A 20,636-nucleotide genomic window follows, 5' to 3' on the forward strand; every position below is an offset into this window, starting at 1 on the left:
TAGTACAACGAACATTCCTGATGAGTGTTGTACGAAAACTGGTTTGAATACCTTCCTTTCTCTACACAATTTCTTCACATTTCCATCGTTTTATTGCACATTGTCTCCACAGTTTTACAATACATGAATACAGTGTACACAAATGTCGATCCAGCTTGTATTACTGATTGCAGTTATCAAATTGTTGTCTCCTCGCCGTTTGTTCAAGTAAAGTAAAAAAATAAAAATCATAAAAGGCAGTATGCAGCTGTGTAAGCAGTAGATGCACAGTGTGACTGCCAGACATCTCTGTCAGATGCCAATTGGCAATTCTCATACAGAGACATGCCAGACCTGGCTTGCCCATATCAGCTACCAACTACCAAACCGCGCTTGACATTCTCCAAAACCGTTTCGGAAATGATCATTCTCGTGTTAACCCTTTGTGTACCAGCCCCATCTCGAACTGTACCATATGGTACGGTTTGCTGCACTCCAATCAAGCGCGCCGGTCCCCGCCGCCGTAGCTCCGATCGACCCGGGTTTTTTTTTGCGCTGGACAGCTGAGATCCCACTGAAAATGTTGATGTACGACATGGGTAGGTTGCCATTTGAAAGTATGAAGACCGAACGCGTTCAAAAGTATGCTTTTCAGCGCAAACAATTGTCGCTGTTTCGATCGTGTTCTCGCTCAGTTTCTCTGCTTGTAGCAAAGATGTAGCTTGTTCCAGGTCATGTAGACGTCTTCTAGATGTGGTGGACGATTGGAGAGATCGGCTGTGGCGATATCATCGTGGACTGCGACTCGAAATTGAAAATTTGTATCGCTGATACCATCGCAGTATTCGCTCTCAAAACAGGAGCGAGAGGGAGTGCAGCGATGGCCTACAATCGTCAAGGCAGGCGTAATTCACCAGCCAGCGACTGCGCCTTGTCTTCTCTTTCACTTACCTTACGCTGGATGTGAGTAGATGAAGAAAAATATAGATTTCGAATCTGACACAAGAATTCAAAATTTGCAATTTTGAACCAATTGTTGCACCTCAAATGTGACAATATGACCATATCCCTGGTATGTTGTTGCTCTTCATGCACTGAGACAACGCTTATGAGGTTGTTTTTGTCCCTATTGTTATGGAATTTCTCCCCACTCCCTGGTCCGCACACCACACAACCGTTCGCTGACTCATTCGTAACACTATGTTCCCAGTACATGAGCACAAACTAATTCTCAGTCTATTTGTTTGTGATACCCCGGTTGGTCAGAAATATGCACAATTGGCACGTATCGTTGGTATTCCACCTATGGCCTTCATATACTACTGCATGCTGTCCCAATATCCATGCTTACCAGGGTGCAGTCATACATAATAGTCAGGAAACACACAACTTGCATATACGAAAGTTGTCTAGATTTCATACCATGGTTGCTTCTTTGGCTGCGATCGCCCCTTACATACATTAGATGGCTCGTACATAAAGGGTTTTAATGCACATTACACGGCAATCATGGACTTACCACCTGCTTCCAATGCTACTCCATTCTTGCGTAGGTTGCACAATGCGCTAGAAGTGCACTTGCAAAGTCTCACAGCACTTGGTGAAATTGTTAATCAAGCTGTGTTTGTGCCGATGATCACGAACAAATTGCGACTGGCGAGACGACTACTTGGCTGATCTCCGCAACAGTCATACTCGGAAGCTCCAACAGGCACGCGTTACCGCTTCAGAACAGCCAGCCATTGACGATGTCATACTAATAAAGGATGACATGCCCCGTGGATCATGGCGGCTTGGCTGCATAGTCAATCTCCAAAGGAGCAAGGACGTGGAGATACGTTCGGCAACCGTAATCACTGCAGACTAGAGAGAACTCAAGCGACCCCTGTATCTCCTCCACCCCGTCTGTCCTGCTGCTGAATCTAACGACAGCAGCACAGCTCCGGCATTTCTTCAGTCGGACACACGCACAACTGGCCAAGCCGTTTTGCCAGTTCCAGAGAACTGTTGCTTCGTGCAGACGTCCACAACGTGCTGCCGCTAGGAAGCAACTTCAGACGCATCTCCAATTAATTGGCAGAGAAATTGTTCAGTCGAATCAACTAGACAGTTAGTAGTTCACATCTGAACTTTGCTCTCTCTCTCTTTCTCTCTTTCTCTGTATCTCTCTCTCTCTCTCTCTCTCTCTCTCTCTCTCTCTCTTTCTCCCTCTTTCTCTGTCTATCTCTCTCTCTCTCTCTCTCTCTCTCTCTCTCTCTCTCGGATCGTGCCACTTTGTACGATTCCTGCCCCAGTGCAGGGAAGCCCGGGGATTGCAACCACCCAGTCGATGAGGGGACCCCTACATGGACTGAATCTCAGCATGTTTTGAAGAAGTGTCGCAACACCTCTGCACCGGGTCCTGACAAGATACCTTACATAGTTAGAAGCTTTGTCCCTCCCTTCAATCCATTCTTTTCACCATCTTTGGGAGGGTTTGGGAGAGCAAGATCATTCCAAGGCAGTGGCAGGTAGCGTGTATCACACTCCTGGCCAAGGGGGGGGGGGGGGGGGGTGTCTGATGATCCTTCGAAATTACGACCGATCACTCTGGCAAACACGTCCGGGAAAATCATTTTCACCTTAGTTGCAAAGCGCCTCTTGAAACATATGCTAGGCAATAAGTTCTTCGATGGTGACAGCCAGAAAGGATTTATGTCTGCAAAGGCCGGGTGCTTAGAGCATACATCACTTTGTTATGAGGCGATGCGTGATGCAAAGACGGCGAAACGCCAAATTTGCATTGCGTGGATAGATTTGAAGAATGCATTTGGTTCAGTGCGCCACAATCTGATACAGTATGCTCTAACCCACTACAGCCTTCCTTTGCAATTCAGGAAATTAATTTTTTCCTACTACGACAGTCTTTGCGCTTTCGTCGTACAACCACACACTCCAACTTTTAATTACAACATTGGTGTTTTCCAGGGTTCACACCTTGAAACATATCTGACGATGGATGACTGGCCAGAAACGTCATTAAATTTTCAGCATTACAGTAAATGTTAAAAATAGAAGAAAGATATGAGAACGAGTTATGCAGCAACTATCCACGACTGTAACAAGATGGTAAACGGTCAGAAAGTGCGAAAATATGGCCCAAAACTGCCAGGCCACTGAGATATTCAGCAACCCAAGACCTAGCTCTACCCAAGACCTAGCTCTACCCAAGACCTAGCTCTAACACATCTCTTCTCTTTTTTACATTTATTACTGGCTCAGTATCCGAGTTTATACATAACAATAAAGAATTTTGAATGCAGTGCATGCGCAAATTGTGAATAGCAACTGAATAGAGAGGTTATCACTTGACAAACTGCGTTTTTCTTTGCCAACAATTATAAGAGGGATACTGGTGAGTCAGAACTCGCAACAATTAGCACAAAACTGACTGATGTGATACTGACACTCAACGACCTGATGCTTAGCTGCATCACGTCTGGATTGCGCAAACCAAGAGCCTTCCCACTTCCAATGTTCTAAGTTATGGAACACGGTAAGAAAGTTAAAGGTGATACCGGTAAGTCAATGCTAATTATTGTACATTCTGACTTCCCGTTGTCCTGCTTATAATTGCTAGTGTTGGACCAAAACTGATAACTATCTGTCTTGTAAACGTATGGTCCTCTCTTTTTCAAGTTTAATCCTTGGCTCTCCATCCGAGTTTGATTTAACCATGTGACTCACAATGTTTGATAACTGCCGACACAGCTTGTAAGAGTTCTGTTCTTTTCCGGTCCATCACATTCGCAAGGAGAACAATCATTTCCTTCACAAGATCTGCTCCAAACTGCTAATAGCAGCAGCAGTACAGTCAGGGTTGACATCTGGACATAAGAAAACGAAAGTATAAACTATAAAGTAAGGTCACTTCCAGATTACTGGAACACATCCAGTATGAGTGTTCTTGAAAGAGGCTAAGTAAGAGAAGGTAAGTACATTAGTAAATTGCCTTGTCTGCGCATGTATCTAAGCAAGAACGCACCACCAGCAAACTGCTCCTTAATGCCCCCTCCCCCTCCCCCCCCCCCCCCCCCCGATGAAATTGGACAAGTGTCTGCGCAAATTGTCACTGATGCGACTCGCCCAAGGGCCCTGTCCACCATCCACTTTGGGCCACATGCAAGTAATGATCTCTGCTGTTTCAAGCCAGTATCCATCGCACGAGTACGCAAGTTGCTCAACAGTATAGATATGACAAAGGCAACAGGCAGTGGTGGCGTACCTACTTTTGTACGAGCAGCATGCTCTGATATCTTAGCTCCATCAGTAACTCTCAACTTCAACAAGTCCCTTTCTGAAAGGAGACTAATTTTAGACCTGTTTCTCTGTTTCCTATTATCTCAAAGATCCTTGAGTGCATCATAAATGCGCACCTCACTGAGTTCTTGACCACCCACAGCCTCTACCCAGACCGCCTGTTTGCACTCCGGAAACAGCACTCAACTGAGGATTTGGCAGTGAGGGCATCGGAGGCCTTTGCCAATGCCAAAGACACCGGACTCTCAACGTGCACTGCCTTTGTTGACATGTCAAAGGCATTCGACATGGTTCAACATGGCACCCTCATCTGTGACCTCTTCAGTATTGGCGTTGGTGGAAGTGCGCTGAAATGGCTGACAGACTACCTAAGTGGTCGGCAGCAAAGGGTTGTCATTGGGAACCATTACAGGAAGTTATTTCAGCCCAGCAGTGGTGTACCCCAGGGTACCGTACTTGGTCCACTGCTGTTTGTCCTTTATGTCTGTCGTTGGCAGCTGAAGTGCAACGGCATTGTGTGCGGACAGTTCAGTGTGCAGCTGACATCATTCTCTACATTAGTAGCAGAGACAAACGTCAACTTGAATGTAAAATTATGTCTTCCGCAGTGACACACCTGGCCAGATAGTTTGCCTACAGGAACTTGGTACTAAATGAGCGTAAGACCCAGATTTTGTTCATCTCTGCCCATTGTACTGTGAATTCTCATGTCAATGTTATGCGTCAGGCAAAATAGCGCGTCATAGTACATTTGAGATCAGCAGGAAGAAGATGACGATGTCGACTAATTTAGTACCTGGGCACACGAATGTGTTGTGTGTGCGACTTTGTGTGTCAGCGATGACATCAAACCCTGTGGTTCCATGCCTAGCATGTAGGTCAGAGCCATTCTGCAAAGGCAACCATACATTTTGATATTATTTTTGTAGTATACCTCCCCCCAGGTTCGCTCCTTGTACATTGTTCTGATGATGGGTGACTGGCCCGAAACGTCAATAATTTTCCGTATCATTAACCCTTTGAGGTGCCATTGAACGCGTGAAAATGCGCAATTGCAGTTCCCTCCACCATTTCCACCATAACTTACGTTCTGTTTGCTTAATTTTGACAGTCTAGGGTTTAAAGGGGAAGTGCATCGATTTTTTGAGTAGGGTCCAGAAGAAAGACAATTTGATATCGGTTCGAATGGCATATCTCTCGCTTCCATACGATAAGCCAAACTTGCCAAATCGCCAATTGTATGCTCACGTTGCCATAGCGACCAGCGCAGTGATGACGTATGAAAGGCTTAGCTTTTCCACAGAGAAGGTCGATCACTGCACAAATTATTACTTCAAGTATTATTTTAATAACGAAGGTACGTGTTGGTCCGCCTCCGACCTCAAGTATAATTATTATTATTATTTGTTTTGCATCGGAAGCTCAACAGTGCAGCTGCACAAATATGAAGAGGCCGATGGGACCAAAAAAATAAATAAATAAATAAACAATATATATACATCAGTGTAAATGTTTAGAAAAAAAAGGGGGGATGAGTGGTGAACATAAAGAGAAAAGAAGAAAAACGTATGCTGAATGAACCTGGGCAATATATACATGTAGCTGGTGAGAGACTAAACGTTGCCAACGTTGTCAAACAAAATTGCACGATATCGTTCAAACCAAACTGGATCATCCAATAAGCGCTTAAAAAACCACGATCGAACTGAGAGGTAAACAAAGAGGATTTCAAGTCATTAGGTAGAGCATTAAAAAACAGAGCAGCACGAAGCACAAAGGATTTTTGACCGAGTGTTGTTCTGCATTTTAAATAAGGGATGCCATGTGTATCGCGACTACGCGTGCTCCGGGTAGATTGCGGGGCTGGGAATAACGATGCAAATACAGGCAAAGGGTGAAGAATATGAATAATAAAATGAACTTCCCAGTTGACACCAGAAAATAGTAGTCCAGGGGCTTAACATCAAGGTTTTTCAGAAGATCAGAAATACTGTCCCGGCTCGCAGCCCCAGAAGCCGCTCGGATAGCTCTATTGTACACGCTTACTAGACGATTGTGATCCTTCGCAGTAATGAGTGTGACGAAGGAACAGATGCAGTACAGAATGTCAGGAAGAACAACAGACAGGATGTACTGGCGGCATGCAAGTTTGCTCAGTTGCCGGAAGGTGCGACGTAAGACACACACCTTCTGGGATACTTTTCTAACTATTACATCGATATGCTTGGTCCATGACAGGCAGTTGTCAACTTGGATACCAAGGAGACGAGTTTCGGTCACAAAATTAAGTGGCTCACCTTGAAGGCTAATGACACTTGGGTGCGTCGTGGGGTTTCAGCCGGGGGAAATGATCATAACACCTGACTTTTTAACATTAATCATCATGTAGAGCTTTTGTAGCTCGTCACATAGTACATTCAGGCAGGGAATGACGGAGGCAATACACAGTTTGAGTGAGGGGGCACTTCGGTAGAGGGTCATATCATCTGCGAACATGGGAAGGGAACAGGTGAAGGAATCTGCTATGGTAGGGAGGTGGCTTATATAGACATTAAAGAGTACAGGACCCAGAACAGTACCTTGCGGGACTCCACGCGAAACTGGGAGGACTCTGGGTGTAGCAGGTGGCAGGGTGACTTTCTGCTGACGATCACACAGGTATGAGGCGAACCATGCTAGTGCTGTCCCTCCAATACCCTTGGCTTGCAGTGAAATGAGGAGGCACTGGTGGTTCACCCGATCGAATGCCTTACTTTGGTCTCAAACACAATCATGGTAGTGTCTCCAGTATCCCGGCTCGCAGTCCACTAGCTTACAGCCTTGGTGACGAGTTGGGCAGTAGAGTGATGGCGGCGGAAGCCATACTGGTCTTGATGGTATGGGCACTTGTCGTCAAATTGCTGCTGGAGCTGTCTAGGAACGACTTTCTCCAGGGCTTTGGCAATGACACTACTAAGGGATATGGGTCGGTACTAGGACGGGTCTGATCTGTCACTGCGTTGGGACGTTAACACATTGGCCATTTTCAATTGTCTTATTGTATTCACGATGTGAAAGAAGTGCTGTGTTCAATGCTTTTAGTGCCGTGAACTATTTATCGCCCTTCTCATGCATTTCCCTAGGCTGACTGTGCCTAGGAAATGGTTTCCTCCAGGACAAGTCGCTTGGAATTCGCCATCTCTCCTGAGACATTTTCAGCAAACTTTCAAACCTACGACTTAAGTTCATTCGTCAATCTCCACCACCCGTCGTCTCACCTGGCTTCAGAAGATGTAACAAGAGATAGGAGAGTCGCCAGGAAGCATCACATTCATCTTCAGGAAGTGGAAAGAGCAAACGGCATGTTCCTTGGTTGGGGGAAATGCTGAACGTCTGATTTGTCCCAACCAAGATTTCAGCATTTTGTTCGTCACTATTTTCGCTTGTTTGCTAGTGTCTCCGAACTCCAGCTTTCTCCTGTCAGTGTCACGTCCCAGGACACAACCGAGAGGACTACTAACAAACAGTTCACTGCACTAACAGCATTGAACACAGCCCTTCTTTCACTTCGTGAATACAATAAACCAATTGAAAATGACCAAATTCTGCAGTGATCGACCTTCTCTGTGGTGGAGCTAAGCCTTTCGTACGTCATCACTGCGCTGGTCGCTATGGCAACGTGAGTACAGTTGAACATCGATTATCCGCACATCGACTATCCGACCATTCGATTATCCGTAACAGTTTTTTTGGGCGCACGTGCCGTAGAGTACGCACTGTGCATGTAGTGAGCCATTCAAAAAATACGAAAATTTTGAAAAGTAAAAAGTAAAAAGGTCGTGCGGCTAGTAATAACCACTGAAAGTGTGTGAGTGACAGTTCTTTCTTATCCGGAACATTTGCCTTATCTGAACACCACCTGACAGTTGTCTGCCCAGAGGTGGTCGGATAATCGATGTTCAACTGTATACAATTGGCGATTTGGCAAGTTTGGCTTATCGTATGGAAGCGAGAAATATGCCATTCGAACCGATATCAAATTGTCTTTCTTCTGGACCCTACTCGAAAAATCGATGCACTTCCCCTTTAACCCTTTGTCCTTTCGCCCATACTTGAACCGTACACCTGTGTACGGTTCAACCCACGCATGTTCAAAGCGACCTGGAAGCTACGCGGATCACCCGATCCACATGAAAATTCACGTGCACACAGCCTTTGCTATGTTGAGGATGATGCACGGGTCGCTGGGGCTAGTTGCCATTTGAAAATTTTCAGGAAATCAAAGTCGAAGTTTGCTTGCGCCGTAACTTCCGACATGGCAGCACGCAGGTCGCTTGATGCAGATGAAGGGCTTGTTTGAGGATAGCTGGAGTGACCCGAACGACAATCCTATGTCCTCTGATAACGAGGACGAACTGGACGAAGCCTTAGTTGAAGGGGTTGATTCTGATTTTGATAACGACGCGGACTATGATGTTGTAGCTGTCGGCCCGTCGACCCAACTGTCGGACATGTCGACCACTCCGATTTGAGTGCAGGATCGGCAGAACAGCACTCGAGTGGTGAGGAGAGTGTACCACCGCCGTGTCTTACCCATTGTGGAGCAGCAGGGCCAGCTAGAGCGCCGCAGCACGTGGAGCGGGAGCGCAGTTCAATCCCAGAGAGGTCCAGATCTCCGTCACCTGCGCGCCGTCAAACTCATGGTTGACAGCCGCGCAGAGCGAGGAGAGTCGCCACACGGGGCCGAAATGTAGAGCCTGTCGCCACTGTCGCTCCTCTGGCTAGTGCTCTGTGTTTGTCCAACATGCCAGTGGTGCTACTCCAGGTCACACTTGTACAAATTGCACATTATTTATACATAGGAAAGAACTTGAACTTTGAATTTTGCCGATTTTTGCCAAAAAATCATTTTTGATACTCTTGATTAGCCACGCCCACATGAGGAATGCAACCCAAACGGCATTTTTAGTTCACAATTATCATAAGCTTTTAGGAAAACATAAAGTGTACATACAAAATATCAGCTGCTTGGGTATGGTGAGTGGATTTGTTGAAGTAGGTACCCCTCACATACATTTTGGGCAAAAGGACAAAGGGTTAATAAAAGAATTTTCATCTAAAGAGTGAATAGCAACTAGATGGAGCGGTTGTCAGTTGACAAACCCCCTTTTATCTACAATGCAGTTGCGTGATGTCCACCACTTTCTGAGTATACCTTCCACCATTGAAATTTCGATTTTTTTCTGAGTGGGGTAGCTTGCAACCTCGATACGGCTTGTTCCATGCATGATTTGGAGCCATGCCCTGTTGAAGTAGTAGGGAGGATCCGCCCTGCAACTGCTACAACAAAACATGATTCGATCTGAGAAAGCGTGAGACTGACAAGCTGGGTAGAATGTCGAGTACAGTAAAACTTGTAACTAACGACCACCCCTTGGGGCCAGAGAAAGCGGTCTTTAGTGACAGGTGGTACTTAGTTAGAGGTTTGCACTGCACAACCATGTATGAATGTGGGACAGTCCGTGCCTGGCAAAGTGGTCTGTGGTACCAGGCTGGTCGCTGGCCACGGTGGTCTTTAGTTTTTTGAATTCTTTATTCTCACGATGGCACCATCGCCAATAAGAGATAAATTAATGAGAAGGTGAGATTGTGGGTTAAACAGTTGGAAAGTGATTTACATCACTTTGAACTTTACAAGTATGGGAGAGGGTGAGCGCTGCAGGAGCAGATTGAGTTAATCAGCAGTGAGCAGATTTCTTGTTTGAAAGCAGGTCGGGAGGAGATGTCACGAATGCTAGCAGGGAGGGCATTGTAGTATTCTAGGGACCTGTACAGTGGGGAGTCTTTACAGCGATCGGTTCTGGAGGGTGGGAGGTGCCAAGTGCGTGCGTGTCGAAGGCTGTACTGGGCTGTAACTTGAGCGGGGGTGTTGAGCAAGCGTATGTGTTGTGGGGCATATTGGTATTTTATGGAGTGAGCAAGAAGGGTGAGCTTCACTTTGCGGCGAGAGAACATTGTCGGCCATTTGAGCCGATGGAGCAGTGTTGAATGATCCAGAGGAGTGTAAAGGGGGAGACGGAGGCAGATTCTGGCCGCCTTGCGCTGGATTCGCTCAAGACGGTCAAGGGCTGCGATTGAGAGCGGGGTGACAGCAATGCATGCATATTCAATTATAGGCAGGATATACGTTTTGTAAATGAGAGAGAGTGATTTAGTGTGTAGAGTTGATTTGAGCCTAAAGAGAATATTAAAAGATTTTACGGCTTTCTTCAGCACAAAGTCAAGGTGGGCTGACCATCTTAGGTCGTGCTGAAGGATGATGCCGAGGTGACGATGTTGTGTTACTGTTTCTAATAGGGTTTGGCCAAGTTTTATTTCGGGTAGTCGTGGTGGGGGTCGGTTAGCATGGTAGAACGGGAGGATGACGGTTTTCGTTTTATTGACTAGCAGGTGCCAGCGCTCTAGCCATTCTGCTGCGGCATCGACGCTTCTTCGTAGCGCAGCCTCACATTCAATGTAGCTGCCTGCAATGGCAATTAGTGCGGTGTCGTCCGCGAACTGGCTACACGAGGTTGTAGCATTTTCACAGGCAGTGGGCAGGTCAATGGTGTACGCCAGGAACAGAAGTGGTCCCAGGACCGAGCCCTGGGGCACTCCTGCTGGTATTGGTATGAAGGCGGATGTTGTGCCTTCAACCTGCACCCGCTGTCTGCGTCCTGTCAAGTAGGCTTCGAGCCAATTGTGAGCCTTGCCGTCGACACCATAGTGGCTCAGCTTTTTCAGCAAGCCTTGATGCCATACACGATCAAAGGCTTTACTGAGATCGAAGAAACACGTTACAACATGCTTCCCCGCATCCCTAGCTGTGGATATCTGGTGGACGATCCGTGCGAGTTGCAGTTCGGTCCCGTCTTGTTTCCTGAAGCCGGATTGGTTGGAGGGTAAGTGCGGTGCTATGTGATTGTACAGACGAGAGTGGACTATTTTTTCTTGTGTTTTTGATAATATACTGAGCAGGGAGATGGGTCGGTAGTTGGTAGGATGGGAGGGGTTGCCCGACTTGGGGATGGGTGTAATAGTTGCGTCTTTCCAATCCTGTGGTATTTCTCCGGTTCTGAAGGACAGATTGTAGAGACTAGTGAGAGATGGGGAGATTTCCTTTGCAGTTTCTTTCAGGAGCCGAGTTGGGATGTTGTCATAGCCTGGGCTCTTGCCAGTGTCTAGACTGCATAGAAGCTTCTCGACCTCTTCCACTGTTGCTGCGATTGTATTTAGAGTATGACTGATGTCAGGGGTAGTGTTGATGTCTGGTGTAGTACAGGTGGTCTTGTCGATGGACTGTTGGCTTTGGGAGATAAAGAACTTGTTGAGAGCTGTTGCCTTCTCCATAGCCGTGGCTGCAGTGGAGTTGGCTGTCGATAGTGTGGGAATTGTTTGCTTAGGCGGTTTTTTCAGGTGCTTCAGTAGACGGTGGAGGTTTGTACCCGTTGACGTTGTTTGCTGGACAAAGTCGTACTTAGCCTGTCGCAAAAGAGCGGTTACTCGGTTACGCTGGGCTGTGTACAGTTTCCAATCTGAGTCTAGTTGGGTCGCCTTGTAGGTGCGGAACTGTTTGTGCTTTGTTTTGATCTGGCTGAGGAGATCCTTCGTCATCCAGGGACGAGTGGGCGTAGAATTTTTGCGGGACTTGCTTCTGGTCACTTGGCAGTGGTGCACGGCTAGTTTCAGTATCTGGTCTCTCCAGAAGTTCCAGAATGAGGTTACTGGCTGAGGGTCAGTGGGATGTGGATCGTACTGCAGATTGCAGGTAGCAAGAGCTTCACGCAGGGACGCAATGCGTTCCTCACTCCACAACCAGTATGTGCTGGAGGTGCTTTGCTGTGTAGTACTGCTCTCATTTTTATTTTTATTTGTATTATTGTTTCTGTGGGTGGTGTGCTGCTGGGGTCGTATGTTGCCTTGTATGACAACATGATCAGAGGCACCCATAGGGGGCAGGCTTGTGATGGTGATGTTATGGCGGCTGAGGCTAGAGATGGCCAGGTCCAGGCACGATGTAGGTGTGTGTTGGCGTAGGTGGATCGCAAAGGAGACGTGTTGTGTGAGGCCACGAGTCTCGCACAGCCAATGCAGGTCCTCACCTAAGGCATCGGTGGTGTCGCTGGGGTGCCACAAGCAGTTCTTGGCGTTGAAGTCGCCAAGGAGAAGTATCTCATCCTGGGGTCTTTCAACTAGCTTTATGGCTCTCTCCAGTTCCATCACGAACTCTGCGGGGTCGGACCGTGGGGGATGGTAAATGTTCCCTACCACAAGGGAGGCTTGGCCGATTGTTATTCTAATCCAAATACATTCCGCTTGAGTCATGGGAATGGTAATTGTCTCGTGTTGGCAGCTGTGTGGTATGTATGTGGCGACTCCTCCACCAAAGGTGTCCCGGTCCGCTCTTATGAGTTTGTAGCCGTTGATGGCGTACATCCCGTCGCTGTCCGACGGATCCGCCCAGGTTTCCTGGATGGCGATTATTGACGGTTGTTGCAACTTTGCCACGTGGCTAAGCTCGTCCATCTTGTTGAACAGACACCTGACGTTCGAGCTGATGAAATTCGCGACTTCCATTATTTTTTATTTATTTTTGTAATTTTGTTTCGTTTTTTTTTGGTATTTCCGCAATTGAAAGTATTGTTCTCACTGATATTGTGTGGAGGACAGCGCTAGGATTGAGTATCGTGTGACACCAGTGGGCTGAAGCGTGAGCCCTGTGCCGGGGCAAGGGGTTGGCTTTGGCCAGGGTCGATGTTGTTGCTCTCTTTTTGTTTTTTGGAATTTTTGAAATCAGGTGAGGATTCCGCATTGGGACTGGGTCTCCTGCGTCGTTCGGAGGTAATCCAGGGGTTTGCTGGCTGGTTAGACATGTCTGTGTTAGTCACCAGTGAGGAGAGGAGGTCTTCAGCACGCGCCCAATCTGGGTGACTACACTTTGTTGTCGGAGTAGTTGTGTCGGTGTGCGGTGAGTTGGATGTTGTCGTACTTGTATTTGTGCTGCCTGGCGGCGTTCCGGGGTGCACGGTCGTGCTGGTTGCCAACATGGGTGATGCGATGTCGTGTTCGTACGACTCGTACTGGTTGTTGACTGGGTCGTTTGGGTGCGAGCTCAAGGGCACGTCTGCTTTCGGCGTGGTGTTGGCACCATCGGAGGCCGTTTGGGATACGCCGCTGGCGTGGGTCAAACTCGGGGACGCTTTTGGTGCCGAATCGGTACGGTGAGACTCCGCTTCAGCTCCGCTGTTCATGTTCCGCTCTGTGCTGCCAGTGCTGCTGCCTTCTCTGCCGGCATGTGTGGAGGTGTGTGCACTGCGACGGTTTTGGCAGGTACGCGCGATGTGACCTAGCTGGCCACATAGCCTGCACGTGCCTACCTGGCCGTCGTAGATGATGCGGAGCTCGTGAGAACCTTCTGTCGTACGCAGGTACGACGGGATCGAACTGCCTGGTTTGAGTTCAAACGTGGCGAATCGCACACCAGTTGCTGTTTGGGTGCCGTTTGAAAGTTTGATTTTGCCGTGTCGTATCTCACCGATAAGCTTTCCGTGCGGTGAGAGCGCAGCTTTTAGGACACCGTCTGAGATCCAGATCGGAGCATCGTGGATGTGTATCTGTGTTGTTGGTGCGGAAACGAAGCGTGGTGAAACCCGTTCGCCCTTGCAATCGAAGCCATTGAGCACCAACAATTTGGCTTTTTCATACGACTCAACGGTAAGTCTACATTGACCCCTGCTTGTTGTCTGCATCGAAATGATGCCGGTGATACCTTGCTCTTCTAGGAGCTTTATGTAGGCCCCCACGCTTACCTGGGCTTGCGAGGGGAATACAACAGTGTTCTTCTTCAGTGTCGAGGACGAGAGCTGTCGCCAGGGCTCCGTATCAGCTCCGTTTCCGGCCATGACGCCTGGCGGTTGTAGTGAATCAGCACTCTAAGTGATCTAGTTTGCTACCTGTGCATCCACAGCCATACGGGCTGGGAGCGGACTATTATGCTAAAAAAACTACGGAGCTCCAAGTTACAGGTTTTACTGTATTTCAAGTCTTTTAAGACAAAGATGGAGTTCTTTTTGGAGATGGACGTCGCGGCAAAGGAAATGATAAATATATGTTTTCCTCCTACTTCAGTATGTTTATCATAATAACTTAGAACCCATCAAGTTGGAAGATTATTAGAGTGCGCATACAAGATGTGCTAGAGCTGACAGCTAGAGCTGATGTGCTAGAGCTGATAGCCAGTTGGTTGTAATGTCAATACCGTCGGTCAGTGTTGTGCAATGTTATCGCATGAGCAGGTTGTTTTCTAACTGGTGGTGCTAGTGCACATTATAACGTAAATTGTAGTTCCTTCGTCCTTTTTCTATAAAATTCTACTGGCCTTTTATAGTTTATCCTTCTGGATCCTTCTCGATATAAATTAATTAGACAAATTTGCTTGTTTGTTTTCGAACCTAAATAAACGAACAACAACAAAGTGGAGCTCTCCAGGCACAATCTTCTTCCCTTCCTCAAGCTCAACTGATGAGGGTTGATTTCCACGAAATACTGTGTGTTGAGCAGGTAGTGCTGCTTTCTTGCAGGTTTGCCGGGTAGAAGGTTCGATGGACTTCCCGTGTGCTTAGGATGGCAGTCGTGAGCCAGTCAATTGACTAGTCATGTAGGCGGAATAGCGTGAGCTCCAGTGGCTGCGTTCGATTATGCACTTGAATCGATTCATGAATCCATTCGCATGCATTCAAGTCGTTCGATTTTCAGGTCATGAGCCCTGGAATCGATTCGAAATTCATTCACTCTATTCACATTGGGTGGTGCGAATAGTGAGAATTGATTCATGAATCGATTCGCTGGCATAATCGAACACACTCAGTGTGGGGAGCAAATCCATTCCTAACAACCTATTCGGACATGTCTCTTATTATTATTGAACGTATTTGTTCCCTTCTTCTCGAAATACTACAGGAAATGAGATTGAAACTATAAAGCTATGAATAGGATGAAGGCCGCAGACATCACGCAACTACGTTACTTGTTCGACATGTATTTACTGTGTATTTAATAACAAAAATATTATTGAAAACCCATAATCGATTTTCTTGTTCCTATCATCAGTGGGAAAAATACGGAACTATGGATACAACCAAAGAAACTGAAGTTAAGTACTGTAAATAGAAATGTGTTAGAAATAACATCAAGATACAAGTGCAATAAAACCACTAGAGGAAACGCAAAAAGGTAACTAGATTACGTAACCAAAGGCGAGAAGGCGCTAAACGAAGTGTCAACCTACGAATACAACTTCAGTGCAACAACGTGCTCCTTCTGCTTACACAAAACAGGCTTATGGATACGTATACAGACTGCCTCAAGGACTTTCAACTGTTGGACATAACGCGCACGACACAGTACAGAAAAATGAGAGTCATCATACACACTAAGACAGTCAGCACGAGATAACAAGTGTAGATACACAGCTGACTTTTTACGATCAACACATTCATCCGCCTCATCTCGCTCCTTCCCACCCGACTCCTCCTCGTCCATCTCATCATCCTCTTCCTCGTTCCGCTCGTCATCCTCACGATCATCATCACTACCAGGCAGATGATGTCCTTTGCCGCGACGTCCATCTCCAAAAAGAACTCCATCTTCGTCGTGAAAAGGCTTGAAATACTCAATATTCAACCGAGATTCGCGGTCTCACCCTTTCTCAGATCGAATCATTTTTTGTTGTAGCAGTTGCAGGGCCGATCCCCGCCACTACTTCAACAGAAGATGGCTCCAAAGCATGCCTGGAACAAGCCATATCGAGGTTGCAAGCCACCCCTCTCAGCACTTTTTTTGAAGAAACTCGAAATTTCAATGGTGGAAGATATACAATGAAGAGAATTTCAAAAAGTATGTTTCGCGGAGCGATCGCTCAACCTACGTCATTCAAACTTTGCAGGATGGTTCAGACGTACATGCTAGGCATGGAACCACAGAAGATGATATCATAGCTGACACACAGAGTCACACACACAGCAGATTCGTGTGCACAGATACTAAATTAGTGGACGTCGTCATCTTCTTCCCGCTGATCTCAAATGTACTATGACGTGCTATTTCGCCTGACGACAGTACAACTGGAACACACACGTTACAGGTTAGGTGGGAACGACATGTATGAGGGAAGACGAAGAGACTCAAACAAACACGAACGGAACGACTACCGGTACATTGTGGAAGAGAGAGACAAGAGCACACGAGGGCAGCAAGATGAAGGGCCTGGGTAGCTATGGCAAATATGGACACGCAAGTAGCTACCCAGGACAATGGAACTAAAGGTGACAAAGCAGCCTGAAGGTGAGCACAACGTAGTATGGGATGCATGCAGGCCAGCTTGGAAAGGTTGTACGGGAGGAGGTACCTAACATATGTGTAGAAATTACACAAAGAAAAAAATTAATGTGAAGAGTCAAAAACAGGGTGTAAACCACTAATGTCTTGTCTTTTCAATTGCTTGGCATTGCTCCTCATGATAATGGGAAATAGATCCGTTGTTCTCTTTATTCATTTTCTTCAGACTTCATAACTCACACTTCCTGTGAATCCACACAAGCGGGTGGGACGCAGCCCTCACTGCAACCCACACACTTCACGCAAAAACTAGCTCACTGGGAACCCCAAGTCATAAAATATTCACAGGTTTGAGGGAAATACACAAACGGGAAAAGTCTGAAGAAAAAATTGACTGTCACCACCAGGACTCAAACCAGAGACCCTCACTTGTCGCCAGCGATGCTCTAACCACTGAGCTATTGTATACCCGTCGTCCCAGCAACCACCGTTCAAAATTTTCTTCAGACTTCGTAACTCACACTTCCTTTGAATCTACACAGGCTGGTGGGACACAGCCCTCACTGTAACCCGGGGCCAAGGGACCACTTCTGTTCCAGGCGTACACCATTGACCTGCCCTCTGCCTTTGAAAATGCTACAACCTCATGTAGCCAGTTCGCGGACGACACCGCACTAATTGCCATTGCAGGCAGCTACATTGAGTGTGAGGCGGTGCTACAAACTAGCGTCGATGCCGCAGCAGAATGGCTAGAGCGTTGGCACCTGCTAGTCAGTAAAACGAAAACCGTCATCCTCCCATTCTACCATGCTAACCGACCCCCATCACAACTACCCGAAATAAAACTTGGGCAAACCCTATTAGAAACAGTAACACAACATCGTTACCTCGACATCATCTTTCAGCACGACCTAAGATGGTCAGCCCACCTTGACTTTGTGCTGAAGAAAGCTGTGAAAACTTTTAATATTCTCTTTAGGCTCACATCAACTCTACACACTAAATCACTCTCTCTCATTTACAAAACACATATCCTGCCTATAATTGAATATGCATGCATTGCTGTCACCCCCTCTCAATCGCAGCCCTTGACCGTCTTGAGCGAATCCAGCGCAAGGCGGCCAGAATCTGCCTCTGTCTCCCGCTTTACACTCCTCTGACTCATTCAACACTGCTCCATCGGCTCAAATGGCCGACAATGTTCTCTCGCCGCAAAGTGAAGCTCACCCTTCTTGCCCACTCCATAAAATACCAATATGCCCCACAGCACATACGCATGCTCAACACCCCCGCTCAAGTTACGGCCCAGTACAGCCTTCGACACGCACGCACATGTTACCTCCCACCCTCCAGAACCGATCGCTGTAAAGACTCCCCACTGTACAGGTCCCCAGAATACTACAATGCCCTCCCTGCTAGCATTCGTGACATCTCCTCCCTACCTGCTTCCAAACAAGAAATCTGCTCATTGCTGATTAACTCAATCTGCTCCTGCAGCGCTCACCCTCTCCCATACTTGTAAAATTCAAAGTGATGTAAATCACGCTCCAACTGCTTAACCCACAATCTCACCTTCTCATAAATGTATCTCTTATTGGCGATGGTGCCATCGTGAGAATAAAGAATTCAACCCACACTACACATACAAACTAGCACACGGGGAGCCCCGAGTCATAACATATTCGCTGGTTTGAGGGAAAGACGCAGACGGTAAAAGTCTGAAGACAAATATGACTGTCACCACCAGTGATTTTCATGCTGTTTCTTCGTGTAATTTCTACACATAATTGGAGTGCTGTTTCTCTGAACTTCTTATCTCTGAAGTTGTAGTCCTTAGTTTATTTCCATTATTCACTGTAGTATTTTGAGAAGAAGGGAACTAAAATGTTCAATATTGTAAGCCCAGTTTCTACTGCAAGTCCAGTCTATAATATTTGCCAAGGATCCGGATTGGTTGGAAAATATACGCCCAGGGTTTATAACGGAGATACTGTAGAACTTGTAATTTTGGTGATGATTAATTTCAGCGTTTTCCCATTGTCAACCGGTTAGCGACGTTCTGTTTTAGCGATTTTCAGCGATTTTACTGACGGATCACCAGTGCACTACTAATGTCTCAATGGATTAGCGACTTGAAACTTTAGCGAAATTGAGTCGATCGCTAAATTCGCTAGCGTTTTTACGTCCCTAAAATTACCCGTTCTACAGTTATACGGCCAGAATTTTATCGCTAGAGTTTTTTTCATACTGGAATTTTGTCCCTTTGAGTGTTTTATGGACTCGAGTGGAGAGCCAAGAATAAGTATATGGAAAAGATAAAGACCAAGGAAATGCAAGTTACGCTATATGTCCACTTACACCGCCAGTTACTAAACAGTCAGCTCATGCGATAACATTGCACGGCACTGACCGACGGTACTGACGTTGATTTGCGCGGCCACGCTGGTCGCCAGACCGCAGTGAGTTTATATGCGCCGAACACATGCCAGCCCGTTGTGAGTATTCAATGAAAAGACTATGACTGTAGTGTGCTGCCCCGGGCTGAAACGCAGGTTTGCAAGTAATGCTCATGCTATATAGCTAAACATCTTTTTTTCATTCTTCTGCTAATTTCTTTTCGCGCCATGGCAAATGCTTGGTATATTCTACTGTTACTAGAATCACCTCATTTCCTCTTCCTGATTTTCACATTCTTGACTTCTCTAAAATAAAAGTTTTTTTTCTCAAGTTGCTCCCCTTCCGTTGTTTAAACAATCATGCAGGTCAACAAATAAACAATGCTCACGGCATGTCCTTTTGCGGCTAAGGCCTGTGGAGAATCCATAAGTACAAATACAAATACCATGTTGCTGTACAAAATGCATGCAATCACCACCATGGATTGTGGACACAATATCGGGAATCCTCTTCAAAACTTCCCTCAAAAATTAAAGGACATATTTTGTACATAGACACAGTGTCCACCGGCATTATAATACCACTCCTATGGCCCTGGCTAGTCTGTTTGTATATGCTTTTTGTGACCCGCCTAGCCGGGATCCCGGGTGCCTTAGGGCGGGATCCCGCCTTGCCATGCCAGCCCGCTTAGCATGTAGACGCACAACAGGTTTTGCGTGAATTTTTGTACAAGCCCGACATCTCGGTGGGAGGTGGACTGGCCCGCCTGTCGACCAGCCTGGGATGGAGCTGCGCATATACCGTAAAGTCCGCTGCAAACGCCCACCCCATTTTCGCAAGATCTGCTGGCCTGTACACACTGACCTCATGCACTGTCATCCCTACTGTACGAAAGTGCATCTCACACCGTAGCGCGAAGAGCGCTTTGCTACGATAAACTATGTCCACTTTCCTGGCTTCAAAATCTCGCTGGGCACTAGTTACAAGCTAGCTAGTAACGATGTTATGATGATGGTTGTTAATATTTCGCAAAACCAAACGGGAGTTTCTTCCGCATAACAAGGTAGCGAAGAAAAGAGAATTGCAGGAACCAAAAATACACTTCCAAATCACGCAACGCTCAAAGGCAAGGGTTTTTCTCGAGCACTTTGTACTTCAGAGTTTTAGACAAATTAGCAGCGACTTTGTAGGTGTAGCTTCTGTGACACACCCTGTTCGACTTGCAACCGCAATACCATGAATACTGTGACCAGTCAAGTCGTTGAATGACGCTGTGAAGTGAAATAAAAACCAACCAACCAACGCTGGCGTCAGATCAATCACTGTTCCGTTCTGAAAGTGTGACATCGTGGCACTGCAGAAATTTCATGAAAATCAGATAGTTTCTACCACATTACCACATGAAGAGTGAACTACCACAAAGAAGCCACATTTATCGAATGAAAGGAAATCTCGACAGAAGTTTTTCTTTGCGCAATATAATGACAATCGCTTTTGCAGAGCCTCCTGGTAAGACATAGGCAGTTTTTTCTTCTCTTTTTCCTTTTTTTCAGGGAGCCACTACACACTGTAGTAGAAGCATAAAGATAAACTCTCCAAAAACAAAA

At 46.6% G+C, this 20,636-nt stretch overlaps 1 long non-coding RNA gene across 2 annotated transcripts in view; it reads right to left on the reverse strand.

The window, feature by feature from the left end:
- LOC135810924 (uncharacterized) overlaps positions 1 to 20,636 on the reverse strand; it is a 48,435-nt gene that overhangs the window by 26,929 nt on the left and 870 nt on the right. Inside the window, exon 3 of one of the 2 annotated variants that reach the window (XR_010552464.1) lies at positions 3,706 to 3,845. This is a non-coding gene — a long non-coding RNA (uncharacterized LOC135810924). Of the gene's footprint in view, positions 1 to 3,052; positions 3,846 to 20,636 lie in introns of those variants that run through there. The other variant, XR_010552463.1, reaches the window with a different exon arrangement.

The sequence above is a fragment of the Sycon ciliatum genome, chromosome 2 (assembly GCF_964019385.1).
Source record: "Sycon ciliatum chromosome 2, ocSycCili1.1, whole genome shotgun sequence".
In the NCBI taxonomy this organism is placed as follows: Eukaryota; Metazoa; Porifera; class Calcarea; order Leucosolenida; family Sycettidae; genus Sycon; species Sycon ciliatum.